We start from the raw sequence: 12,065 nt of genomic DNA on the forward strand, positions 1-12,065 counted from the left end.
ATTGACAGTGAGGTGATATGGTCCCACAAGCTGCTGAAGTTTAGAAGTTTGAGGGGGGGGTCTGTTCGAGGTGTATAAAATTATTAATGGATGGATAAAGTGAAGGTAGACCAAAAGTTTCTTCTTATGGGGCAATCTAGAATAAGAGGTCACGTGTACAGTTTGAGAGCTGGAAGATTTAAAACTGAGATGAGGAAGAACTACTTCTCGCAAAGGGTGGTGAATTGGTGGAACTCACTGCCCCATAGCGCGGTGGAGTCTGAATCATTGCATCATTTCAAGAAGGGATAGAAATATTTCTGATAAAGAAAACGCATTAAAGGAGTATGGAGAACAGGTGGGGAGGTGGATTTCAGTTCAATGAGATGTCAACCATGATCTGATTGAATGGCAGAGCAGGACTAAAGGGCTGAATTTGCCTACATCTCCTCCCAATTCCCATGTTCCTATGTTTCTATGTGTAAGGTTCAATTTTCAAGCCCACCAAACTCATCACTGCGGTTCTGTTGTAATATATGTACAGTACGTCCTCTGGTTCCCCTTCACCCACAACGCAGGTGAGTTGTGCAAGTAACTTTGTAATCATCTCATTATGTGGTATAATCATTCTGTCATTCTCTGTTGCCCTCATTTATTTTCCCCTGGCTTCCACCATACCAGATGTTGTTATGTTTCCTCCCTGCTGGATTTCACTTGTTTTAAACGTCCTACATTTCTAAACATTCCCAATGTTAATGAAAGATCATGGAGGTGAAAGTTTATCTTTGTTTCCCTTTGCACACACGCTGGCTGACTTCCTGAGTTTTTCCAACATTATCACTTTTCAGTGCAGATGTCTGATCCGCTTTTCGATGGCAATGAAAATATATTTAGTTGATGCGTGTTTTCCAACGATGGTTGGTCTAAGGTACGATTCCCGCTTTGGGTGTTAAAATCCGCATGACTGTGAAAGGCCTCCCCGGTTCAAATCCCAGACAACCTTTTGCTTTGTAATGGATAAGTCATGGAGTTTGTTAGTTTATTTCCCGTGACATGGCGGAATTGGCTCACATGTGGTATGATTTGAGAACCTGAGCACACTCTGCAAGTCTTCTGTAAGTACAACACACACAGAGAATCCAGATATTTTCAAAGGGTGACAATGCTTGCGGACATTCACTTAATCCATATTCACCCATTCAGAGGACCCCATGCTTGTGGGTTCAGACAGCTATTGTATGTATATTGGGTTGTAGGTGTCTGCCCCACTCTCTGTCCCGCACTGTCTCTTTTTGTCACTGGAGACCTGTCTCAGACTCTTTCACCCCTCAGTCTCTCTATCTGTGCATCGATCACTGTTCCCTCTTTTGCTCTTTGCTCCCTAGATTCTCTCGCTGTCTATGTTTAACCAAGGTTCACTGGATTTAATCCTATGATGAGGCGGTTGTCCTGGGAGGAGAGATTCAGTGGGATGAATTTGTTTTCTCTGTATATTAGAAGAATGCTCACCATGAGACAAGATAACCTACAATATAGCAGCCGGCTGCAAATGGTCACCCAAAGCATTTGACCCACTTGCCGTTACTGCCACATTGAATGAAAAAGGCCACGTGCTTTGAGTGACCATTTGCATCTGACGGCTCTGTTGCTGGTTCTGTGGTGTGATGGTGAGCACTCTGGACTCCGAATGCAGCAATTGGAGTTCAGAACTCGGTGAAGGATTGTTGTTTTTTTGCTCAAGCCGATGATGGGTTTTCTGAAGAGCATTTAATTTTAAATTCTCAGAAAGTGGAAATATAAACATTGAGGACATTTCAGCAAATTCCACCGCAATCAATTGCAGATGTTGCAGCGAAAGACTCTCCTGGCATCATTGCATCAGCCCCAGAGGACGATTGCTCAAGAATACAAAGCGCTGAGAGGCAGGGAAGCACAGTAAGAAGTTTAACAACACCAGGTTAAAGTCCAACAGGTTTATTTGGTAGCAAAAGCCACACCTTTTTTAAATAAACCTGTTGGACTTTAACCTGGTGTTGTTAAGCTTCTTACTGTGTTTACCCCAGTCCAACGCCGGCATCTCCACATCATGACTACCATAGGCAGGGAAGCCACAGTGTGCATGGGGTCCACCTACAGGAGTCATTCACTCAGTTATTTGTCCTAATTTTTAAAAAAGAGATGGGAGGCGAGAGGCCAGAGTGCGAACCGTTACACCATGGAATCGACAGCATTCTGACCGAAGACACAAGATTTTTCTCCCAAAACACACACGTATCTAGTCTCTCTCTCTCTCTCTCAGACACACACACGCACACATTTGCTCAATAATTCCCAGACTCCAGTCGAATTGTTATTGTGTGACACCAACTGCTTCTTTCTTTCAACATAGGAGTTAAAGAATTGTCGAAAAGATGAAAAACACTGACATTGCAGGCATCTGGCGCCAGAGGCTCAGCAATGTGCATTGTAATCGCAGCTCGTGAGAAAATTTAGCGAAATGCCCTTCAGCAAATCAACCATCAGGATTTGACAAAGAAAGGCGAAGTCCCGCCGAGATTTGAACTCGGATTGCTGGATTCAGAGTCCAGAGTGCTCACCGTTACACCACGGAACCCACCACACGGCAGTAGCCTGAAAATGGTCGCTCAATACTTGTGCCAATTTGAGCAGCAGGGAGAAATATCAGTCCCATTACACAATCCCGTCAATTACCCACAACAATTCAGATTTACAGTGCCCTTTCCTCCTGGAAAAATGGGTAAGCTACCTTCAACCGCATTAAATTTCGCTGCAGCTCACCACATTCAAAGAGCAATGTTAGCATCGAACTGATATAAGCCTTACTGGGATAAATGTACTGAACAACATCAGCTGATCACAGCTCTGTTTCCGCCACAATGGAAGGCAGTGTGAAAATATGAACAATTTCAAATCTTAACAGACAGGAAGGAGTTTGTGCCTGCGGATAATTGGTACTGTGCACACTGCTGCAATCAGTGTCTGGGAGAATAAGGCAAATGAGATCCTGGTGGTCCAGCTTTCAGGGTTGCAGACTGCCTTTGATATATTAACATTTAATATTTTTTTATAAACAGACCAGCAATACTTCCTTGTCCAAAGCAGCTCTGCCAGAATCAGTGGAGTAAGATTTGCAGTTTTGCTTCCGAGTGGAAAATGTCACATCGAGAACAGGTCAAGAACAAGCACAGAAAGTGAAAGGCACTGATAGACTGCAAAGCGCTGCCGATAGAGATGGTGATACAAGGTAAATTCTGGGTGGCAATGGGTCAGATTTAATCGTTTGCATTGACAGAAATATCACTCATTTCGGGATAAAATTCTCGGGCGAAATGACAAGAAAACTTCTCACTGAATGAAAGACTAAACAATTTGACTTCTACTGACTGCAGTTTTCATTCAGAAAGCTGTAACTGTGAGATTAGCAAAGCGGGATGGAGAAAGACTCAGTTTGAGTGGTGACACTGCCAGAGGAATGGAGAGCTGGAGTTCACCCAGAAAAACAGCAAAGATTCAAAGTAATGGGAAGCAACCAATGTTGCCCTTGTCCATTATTCCTTGTGCCAGTTAATCCATCCTGTCTTGCTCGCTATCGCAGACTTTCCCTTTTATATTCTTTACTGAGAGATTCCCGTGTTAAATGCTGTTTAAAAAAATTACTCAGTAAGAAGTCTCACAACACCAGGTTAAAGTCCAACAGGTTTATTTGGTAGCAAATACCATAAGCTTTCGGAGCAATGCTCCTTCGTCAGATGGAGTGGTCTCTGTTCTCAAACAGGGCACAGACACAGAAATCAAATTACAGAATACTGTAATTTGATTTCTGTGTCTGTGCCCTGTTTGAGAACAGAGACCACTCCATCTGACGAAGGAGCATTGCTCCGAAAGCTTATGGCATTTGATACCAAATAAACCTGTTGGACTTTAACCTGGTGTTGTGAGACCTCTTACTGTGCTTACCCCAGTCCAACGCCGGCATCTCCACATCATAAAAAAAACTCAACAGCTCAATTAATGTTTCATGAGAAACGAGAATAATTCTGAAATCTGAATCACTTTGAAATGAAATCATTTGGAAATGTTTCGGCCCGATCTTGAAGTGGGGATTTTCCGCGTGTGAAACGAACGTGAGAACCACTACTCGACATAGCCATGTGCGCATTTGAAGCAGTTTCGGTTTACGGGTGGAGCAACTAAACTCGTCCGCCAAGCCAATCAGTTGCTCACTTTAATCAAAAGAGGAAATTTCAATGGGTCTGGCAGCATCTGTAAGGAGAGAAAAGAGCTAACGTTTCGAGTTTAGATGACCCTTTGTCAAAGCCTTAACGCAGGGTTGCAACATTCGCTGACCGGGAATCGAAACCGGGCCACGGTGGTGAAAGGGCCGAATCTTAACGACTGGACCATCAGGAAGTTTGATGCATGTCCCTTAAAACATTACTTTATCCATGAACCATCTGTCTTCTATTTTTATTTCAGACTTTTTATTCACCAAAAACAAGTTTCTCCTTGAAATTGTCATGTTTAGATCGAACACAAGTGACAGCATCAGCCAATGAGCAGAGCGATTCCTGTTCGCTGGAACATGAAATCGACAGTGAGGTGAAATAGTCCCGCAAGCTGCTCATGTGGCACTTTCAGTTTCCAAAACCCACCAAACTCATCACTGTGGCTTCTGTGAAGCTTACAAGTTAACACACGGCAGGCATTCATCACTGAGAGCAACTGACACAAGTCATTTGCTAAACACTATCATGTCGCTTCTCTTCCTGTTTCTGTCGCTGCTTCTCATCCAGCTCCCTCTGGCCGTCCAGCTCTCAGGGTCAATTAGCTGCTTGATACAGACACAGACAGTTGGTGACAACGAGTTTTACCTGGAAAGCAGGGGCAGGGAGTGTAAGACACACAGCATTGAGAGGAGATGGTGTTTAGAAATGACAGTATAAAGAGACACAGATATATCATCTTCCTGATCCTCCCAGTTACTGATTACAGGAATGTACATAGTGCCAATTATCCACTGTCACCCTCTACTTCCAGCTTTCAGCACGGAGTTAAGTTTTGAAGTGTTTGAAGTCTTGCTACCGTTGTTCAGGGTTTTGTTGAGACCACATTTGGAATAGTGTGTGCAGTTTGGGTCTCCACATTTCAGACAGAATGAAAGCAAAAATAATGAGGATGCTGGAAACTAAATCAAAAACAGCAAATGCCGCAAAATAACAACAGGTTTTCCAGCATCTGTGGAGAGAGGATAACGTCAACGTTTTGAATGACGATGACACTTCGTCAGTGTAGGCTAAACATTTATCGGAGTCGGTACAGCGAAGCTTCACTAGATTCTTCTCTGGGATGAGGGTGTATCCCTCAACGTCAGGGACCCGTGTTCAATTCCGGCCTCGTCTGACTGTCTGTGTGAAGTTTGCACGTTTTCCCCTTGTCTGTGTGCATTTACTTCTGGCTCCGCTTTCCTGCCACGGTCCAAAGATGTGTGGGTTCGGTGGATTGGCCATGCTAAATTGCCTCTCAGTGTCAGAGGGACGAGCAAGGTGAATGTGTGGTTTGACGGGGATATAGTGTTGTTGTGATTGTTATTGGCATAGGCTTGGTGTACTGCAGGGATTCTCTGATTCTACGAGTTTGAAGGGTGGATGCTGAGATAATATTCTCCTTGGTCCGGGAATCTAAAACACGGGATACAATCTCACGATAAGGCGCTGATGATTTAGGTCTGAGGTGAGGAGAAATTGAATCACTCAAACGAGAGCGAATCTTCGGAATTCTCTACGCCAGAGGCCTGTAGATGTTCCATCATTGAACACATTTCAGTCTGGGTTAGGCAGATTTCTGATCTCTCCAACAATGACTGGGAACAGGAATATGGAATTGGAACAAATGCTCAGCCACAAATTACTGCTTCTATTCGAATTGTTAAGCTTAACAGTATAATGGATGCATGTATATGTTATATGTAATATATTTGAAATCAATAGTCATTAAATAACGTTGGCAACACCACAGCGGGTAACACTTCAGAGATAATTTTTATGAACGTCCACGGATCCATTGCCAACTGTTTGCGTTTGAATGCTGATGTGAGAAAACACTAAGAGCTCCGTCCCTGTGTGGTCTCGAACCACAAACCTTTCGGTTAACATCCGAACGCGCTGACGAATTGCACCACAGAGACTGAGAATGCAACTTTGCACGATATTCTAAACCGGGGTGTCAATGACCCCAAGGAACCAATACTTTCCATTCAAACATCAATAACACCATTCACAGCTGCACCCCCATCCAAATATTGTGATCCATTTCCGTCAGAATTTGTTCCAAGATTAAATATTTACTGTTTTTTTCCCCTCATTTTGAAATGAGATTCGCTTCAATATACAACACAAATGGAATTGCAAACCTGACGGACAAACAGTGGGAAACAAGTCACTGGGGAACACAAATCCCTTGGTGCTGATTTCCAGATTCACAACACTCAGCTTTTCACTCAAATGGAGGAATTTATCACTGAAAAGTTTTGGAAAGTTGGTCTGAATATTGTTTGTGGCTCACTCGTGTATTGTGTAAATGCCGCTCGAAGGTTCAGTGGGCGGGGTTTAAGCTGCCTTTGTTTTCCTGAACCTGTGCTTGGTGTATTGGGAGGTTTGAACCAACTCAGATCTTTTGTCCCACAGATGTGCAGTAACCCACAGGTTGAAGCTGCAGTCGTCGCCGTCTGCTGGCAGCGAATGGGTGAATGGAGAATGCGGTGTGAAATCCTGCTGCGTGTCCTTGTCTCACTCACTGTGGATATGTGGAAAAGAGAATCATTGATGGGGTTGTTTCGCCGACTGAAATGTGCTTTTCATAAAAAATCATAGAAACCTTACTGTACAGAAAGAGGCCATTCGGCCCATCGAGTCTGCACCGACCTCAATCCCACCCAGGCCCTACCCCCATATATTTTACCCGCTAACCCCTGTAATCTAATCATCCCACGACACGAAGGGGCAATTTTAGCACGGCCAATCAACCTAACCCGCACATCTTTTGACAGTGGGAGGAAACAGGAGCACCCGGAGGAAACCCACGCAGACACGAGAGGGATGTGCAAACTCCACAGAGACAGTGACCCAAGCCGGGAATCGAACCCAGGTCGCTGGAGCTATGAAGCAGCAGTGCTAACCACTGTGCTACCGTGCCGCCCTTTTGTGTGGCTGTGAACGGAGGTGTCGCTGGTGGAGCCATTAATAATATGACGCAAAACAGAAAAAGGTACTGCTCCAGTGGCGCAATCGGTTAGCGTGTGGTATTTATACAGCAGTACAGCCAGCGGGCGATGCCGGGGTTGTGAGTTCGAACCTCACCCGAGGCAAGTGTTTTAGGTGAGAAGTTGGCCACGCGGTATCATCGCTCGTCCAGCGAAGATTCTGGGGGACCGCCACTGCAGCTGGTGGAATTTGAATACAATAAAGGCGATTGGAAGTGAGCATGCAACCAGTGTCCATTGACCGATGATTCTCTGATGTCCGTGAGGGAAGGAAATCTGCTGTTCTTAGTTGGTCTGGCTGACACGTGACTCCAGAACCACAGCAAAGTGTTTGCATCTCAACTTGGGACGGGCAAATAAATACTGGTCGGCGACGCTTATGTTCCACGAACGAACGAAAGAAAGAGTCTGAACATGCAGGTTTGAGAGAAGCTTTCTGAACCGTCAGAGTTGGAAACGGGAGTCTATAGAGGGATGGGGAAATGTAAAATACTGTATTCGGTTAATTTTCAACAGTAAATTATTAATCCTCACTCTGAGTTTAAAACAACGTACAGGTGCATCTGCAGTCGCTGCTTTCTGCTGTTAGCGGGTGATTGGAGAGTGCGGAGTAAAATCTTGATGCGTGTCCCTATCTCACTCACTGTGAAGCTGGAGAATAGTTTCCCCGTCTGAAATGTGGGTTCGAGCAGTGACGGATTAACTACCACCCGGACCCCTACGCTGAGCTTTAGTACGGCCCCCTGACCTTGCCCCCTGCCCCCTGTCCCACCTTCGTTGAATGGAATAAAGTGACGTTAAATGACGTCAGATAACTTATATCGTTGTACTATGTATAATGTACTACATGTGTAATATCATAAAATTATATGAATCAATTACAGCCCTTTTATTCATTTATTTTTCATTTTCTTTACATTTGTACTTTAAAAAACTTCCATGTTTTTTGGTTTACAAAAGTGTCGATAACAGCATGTAAATCAACAGATCGAAGCATGTCTGATTCAATGTGCATGAGTGCCAGATGACTAGGTTTCTCATCGCTCATTGTTGAGCGCAAATAGATTTTGATCCTCTTCAGTGCCGAAAATGAACACTCACCTGAACAGTTAGTGATCATTAAGGACAGATAAATTCTAAAGCAAATGTATGTATTTGGAAACACCTCGTGCAGTCGATCTCTTGCCAGAGCTCGATACATCCCAGTGACAGTGACATCATCATCGGATTGTCCTTGAATGTACTTCTGAAAGTGGACGTGCTCTTCCACAAAGGCCAAGTCAAAGTCGTCCGGATAAACTTGTATGAGGGTATTCGCTGCCTTTTTAAGTGCGTCGACATCAATATTGCAAATACGAGAAAGAAATCCAAATCGCTTGGACACAGATTTATATGCTTCAGTGCGTTTTTTAAGCTCTGCTGATAATTTGTCTAAGATCGGTAAGTACACGTTAATTTTGAAACTCTGGCGAGGTGAAAAATCTGTTGCCTGTGCTTTGTTTTCCTGGTACTAACTTTTCGCTTCCTTTGCGTTTCTTCTTTGTGAACTGATGTCGCAGTCTTTGCAATGCCTTCTTGCTTAAAGTTCTCAAATGAGTCATTGATCCGGAGGTCTAAGATATAGGCCTCCAAAGACTGCAAAAGTCTCACGCCTTCGTTAAGATATATTTCTGGGTTTTGTAAATTCAAGCTAGTTTTGTGGAATCGCTTCAAAATTGTTGCCCAAACGCTGAGAAGTATTCCATACTCCAGAGATTCCATCTTGCTCACAAGACCTCTCGCTTCTTGTCGCGTGTTTGACTTTTCATCTGCATTGTCAGCAATGCTTTCCAATTGTGATTTCACTTTCTCGTATCCCTGATTGAGGGCGGCCGCAGCACTTGCGTGAGCAGACCACCGAGTATCACTAAGTCTCTTCACAACTGCAAGATTCTTTCCAAGCTCACCCACAAGTATTTCCCATCGGTGGGTTGAAGCACTGAAGAAATTGTACAACTGTTCAACAAAATCAAAAAAAGCAGCAGCTTTCGGAACACAATCCACTGCTGAATGACCGACAAGGTCCAACGAGTGAGCAACGCAAGGAATATAGTCAGCTACTATATTTCTCTCCTGTATTTTAGCTTGAAGACCATTACACTTGCCACTCGTGTTGCAGGCGTTGTCGTATGATTGACCTCTGCAGTTCTCTAAGTCTATTTTATCTGTTTCTAAAAACATCAGAATACTCTCGGCAAGTTGTTCACCACTGTGACCTCTGCAATTCAGAAATATGACGCATCTTTCAATAGGACCACTCTCACGCACATATCGAAAAATGCAAGACAGCCGATCCGCGTGTGAAATATCAGGGGATGAATTCACAGATATTGAAAACTATTTGGCTTCTTTGAGTTCCGAAATAATTTTCTCTGACACCTTTTGTCCAAGTATTTAAATCAGCTCATCGCATACTGTGGATGAAAGGTAGGAAACAGAGCCTTTACCCTTATTTCATTCATTTCAATATGAGTTGCCAAAAAAAGGATCGAATTGCGCTAACAATTCTAGTGTCCCTAGAAAATTGCCATTGTTTGGTGAACCACTACACTCGTTGTGTCCCCTAAAGGCTAGTCCCCGCTCAGCAAGAAATTTAATTGTAGCAACAACCCTTTCCAGAAGTGCTTTCATGTAATCACGTTCTGACTGGTATTGTCGAGTAATCAAGCGGTTTACACATTCAATACCTCGAGACCTTGTAGTGAGGGCAATGGTCGCATCCCAATGGCTTTGGCTGTTTTCATGACTTTCGAATCTTTGACTTGCATTTTTCCAGTCAGAGAAGCCATGCTTCGAAAAAGCATGGTCTTCACTTGAAAACAGTTTGCAGTTAAAACAGAATGCCTTACCTGTGCTTGGAGATTAGCACAGCCAACTTCTCCTGATTTTCTCGCCATTTGTAAGGGAGCGGTAAAACATGGACTTACTAAAGTAACGTTTCTGTTTAGCGTCATATTTGATAGACTTCACAACACTGGCATTCATGTTCCAACAGACTTCGCTCCCTGTCTTTAACCAGTATACGGTGATGTCTTCTGTAATTTTGTCAGGCGGCAGGCCACGTGCCCAAATCACTCTCCATCGACTTCGACGACTTGTCTGCGATTTCTTCATCATCGGATCCGGAATGAACTTCACGTTGCGAATCTTCGCCTACTTTTCCATCGTCCACATCACCGTCCACATCATCAAGTACTGCTTCATTTGCTGGCTTAAAAACTTGTCAAGCTTGCATGTATTCCTTCGTAGACTTTCTTGTACTCTCTTGGTCTCTTTCCTTTTTTGTGCTCTGCTTTTATGTTTGTATTCAATAGTAGCCATTTTGCAGGGGAAAAAACTGTCAACAATACAAAATACTCGTATGAACAGAGAGCTTTAGGTCCACATTTTCATTGCTAACGCCAACTCGTGATGTAATAACTTCGTCATTGTAAACACAATCTCGCGGTTGCAGTACGATGTCCTAAAAGCATTACTTCTAAATGTTTATATGTTTGGAGCCCAATTTAGAAAACGAAATAGTATTTGTAATATTCCAGGTATGAAAAAAAGTATATGCAAAAGTAGTGGAATATCATCCAAAATACTCACGAGTACACTCAATTAACCCTTTGAAGGGTAGAGCGACATGAATGTCGTCCATCGTATTCAGTGTAAGGCGACATAAATGTCGTTTCTCGGTAGGCTGACTTTGTCATGTCTGCAGTGATTGGTCAAACATGATTAACGAACAGCTCTTGTTCCAATCAGATGCCTTCTTTCTTCAGCTTCATGATGATGTCATACACGTGTTATGAATGCATTATGATAATGAATTAGGACTCTTTGTCTGGTGAGTGGTGACAGCGAGTCATTTGTCGCGTTGTAAACAACAATGGCGGCGCGCAAACAAAGTCTGTTTTGACGTTTTCACAGGCGGTAAATGCGCTCAACAACAGTTTTGATGTTGGATTATGCAGTGATGATCGTGGGAGTGATTTAGATGCCGAGGATTTTGATGTTGATATTGGTGAATTATCAGATGATTATCGTGAATTTGATGATACGTTGATAGTACTGGAGGCAGTGGTGACAGTCATCGTGCTGTGGTGTGGGACTAATACTATGTTAGGGTGAATGTTGAAAAAAGTACTATATGTAACTAAATATGCACTAAAATAAGTATGTATACATGTTATAGCATGAAAGTAAACTGTTGCATTTATTTTGTATTTATTTGCATGTAGTACAAGTCCGGGGTGAAGATCCTCTATAAATAGGTATTTGTAATATTAATTCACCCACGGGGTACAGTTATGAAACTTTATTCACCCTTAAAAGGGTTAAACCAATTTTGTTTTGCTCTCGGGCCCCCCTCCCTTCCGGGCCCCGAGGCTTAAGCCTACTCAGCCTAATGGTTAATCCGCCACTGTCTTCGAGCCACTGTTATTAACGGAGGTGGTGCTGCACGAGCCTTTAATAATCTGAGACAAATCAACAGCAATCAGCCGGAATGTGCAGGTTTGAGGGAAGCTTTCTGAACCGTCAGAGCTCGAAACGGAGTCAGTGAATGATATTCTGTCGGGTTTGAATGTGCACTGTGAAGGGGAAGGCTCAATGTAACACAGTGTAAGACACAGTATTCTGTTGATATTCAACAGTAAACGTGAATTATTGCTCTTTTCCTCGCTCTGGGGTTAAAAAAACGTTTTCGACACGCGAAACGTTCGTGTGTCGGTGAATGTGACGGTCACTACACTACAAATGCGATGTTTTATAATCCTGGGTC

General features: G+C 43.4%; 1 non-coding gene across 1 annotated transcript; it reads right to left on the bottom strand.

Annotated features, from left to right (window-relative positions):
* Positions 1-2,521: 2,521 nt before the first annotated feature.
* On the bottom strand, positions 2,522-2,593 carry trnaq-cug (transfer RNA glutamine (anticodon CUG)). The gene has a single exon. It is a non-coding gene; the product is annotated as a tRNA-Gln (tRNA).
* Positions 2,594-12,065: the final 9,472 nt, after the last annotated feature.

The sequence above is a fragment of the Mustelus asterias genome, unplaced genomic scaffold, assembly GCF_964213995.1.
Source record: "Mustelus asterias unplaced genomic scaffold, sMusAst1.hap1.1 HAP1_SCAFFOLD_3212, whole genome shotgun sequence".
Classification (NCBI taxonomy): Eukaryota; Metazoa; Chordata; class Chondrichthyes; order Carcharhiniformes; family Triakidae; genus Mustelus; species Mustelus asterias.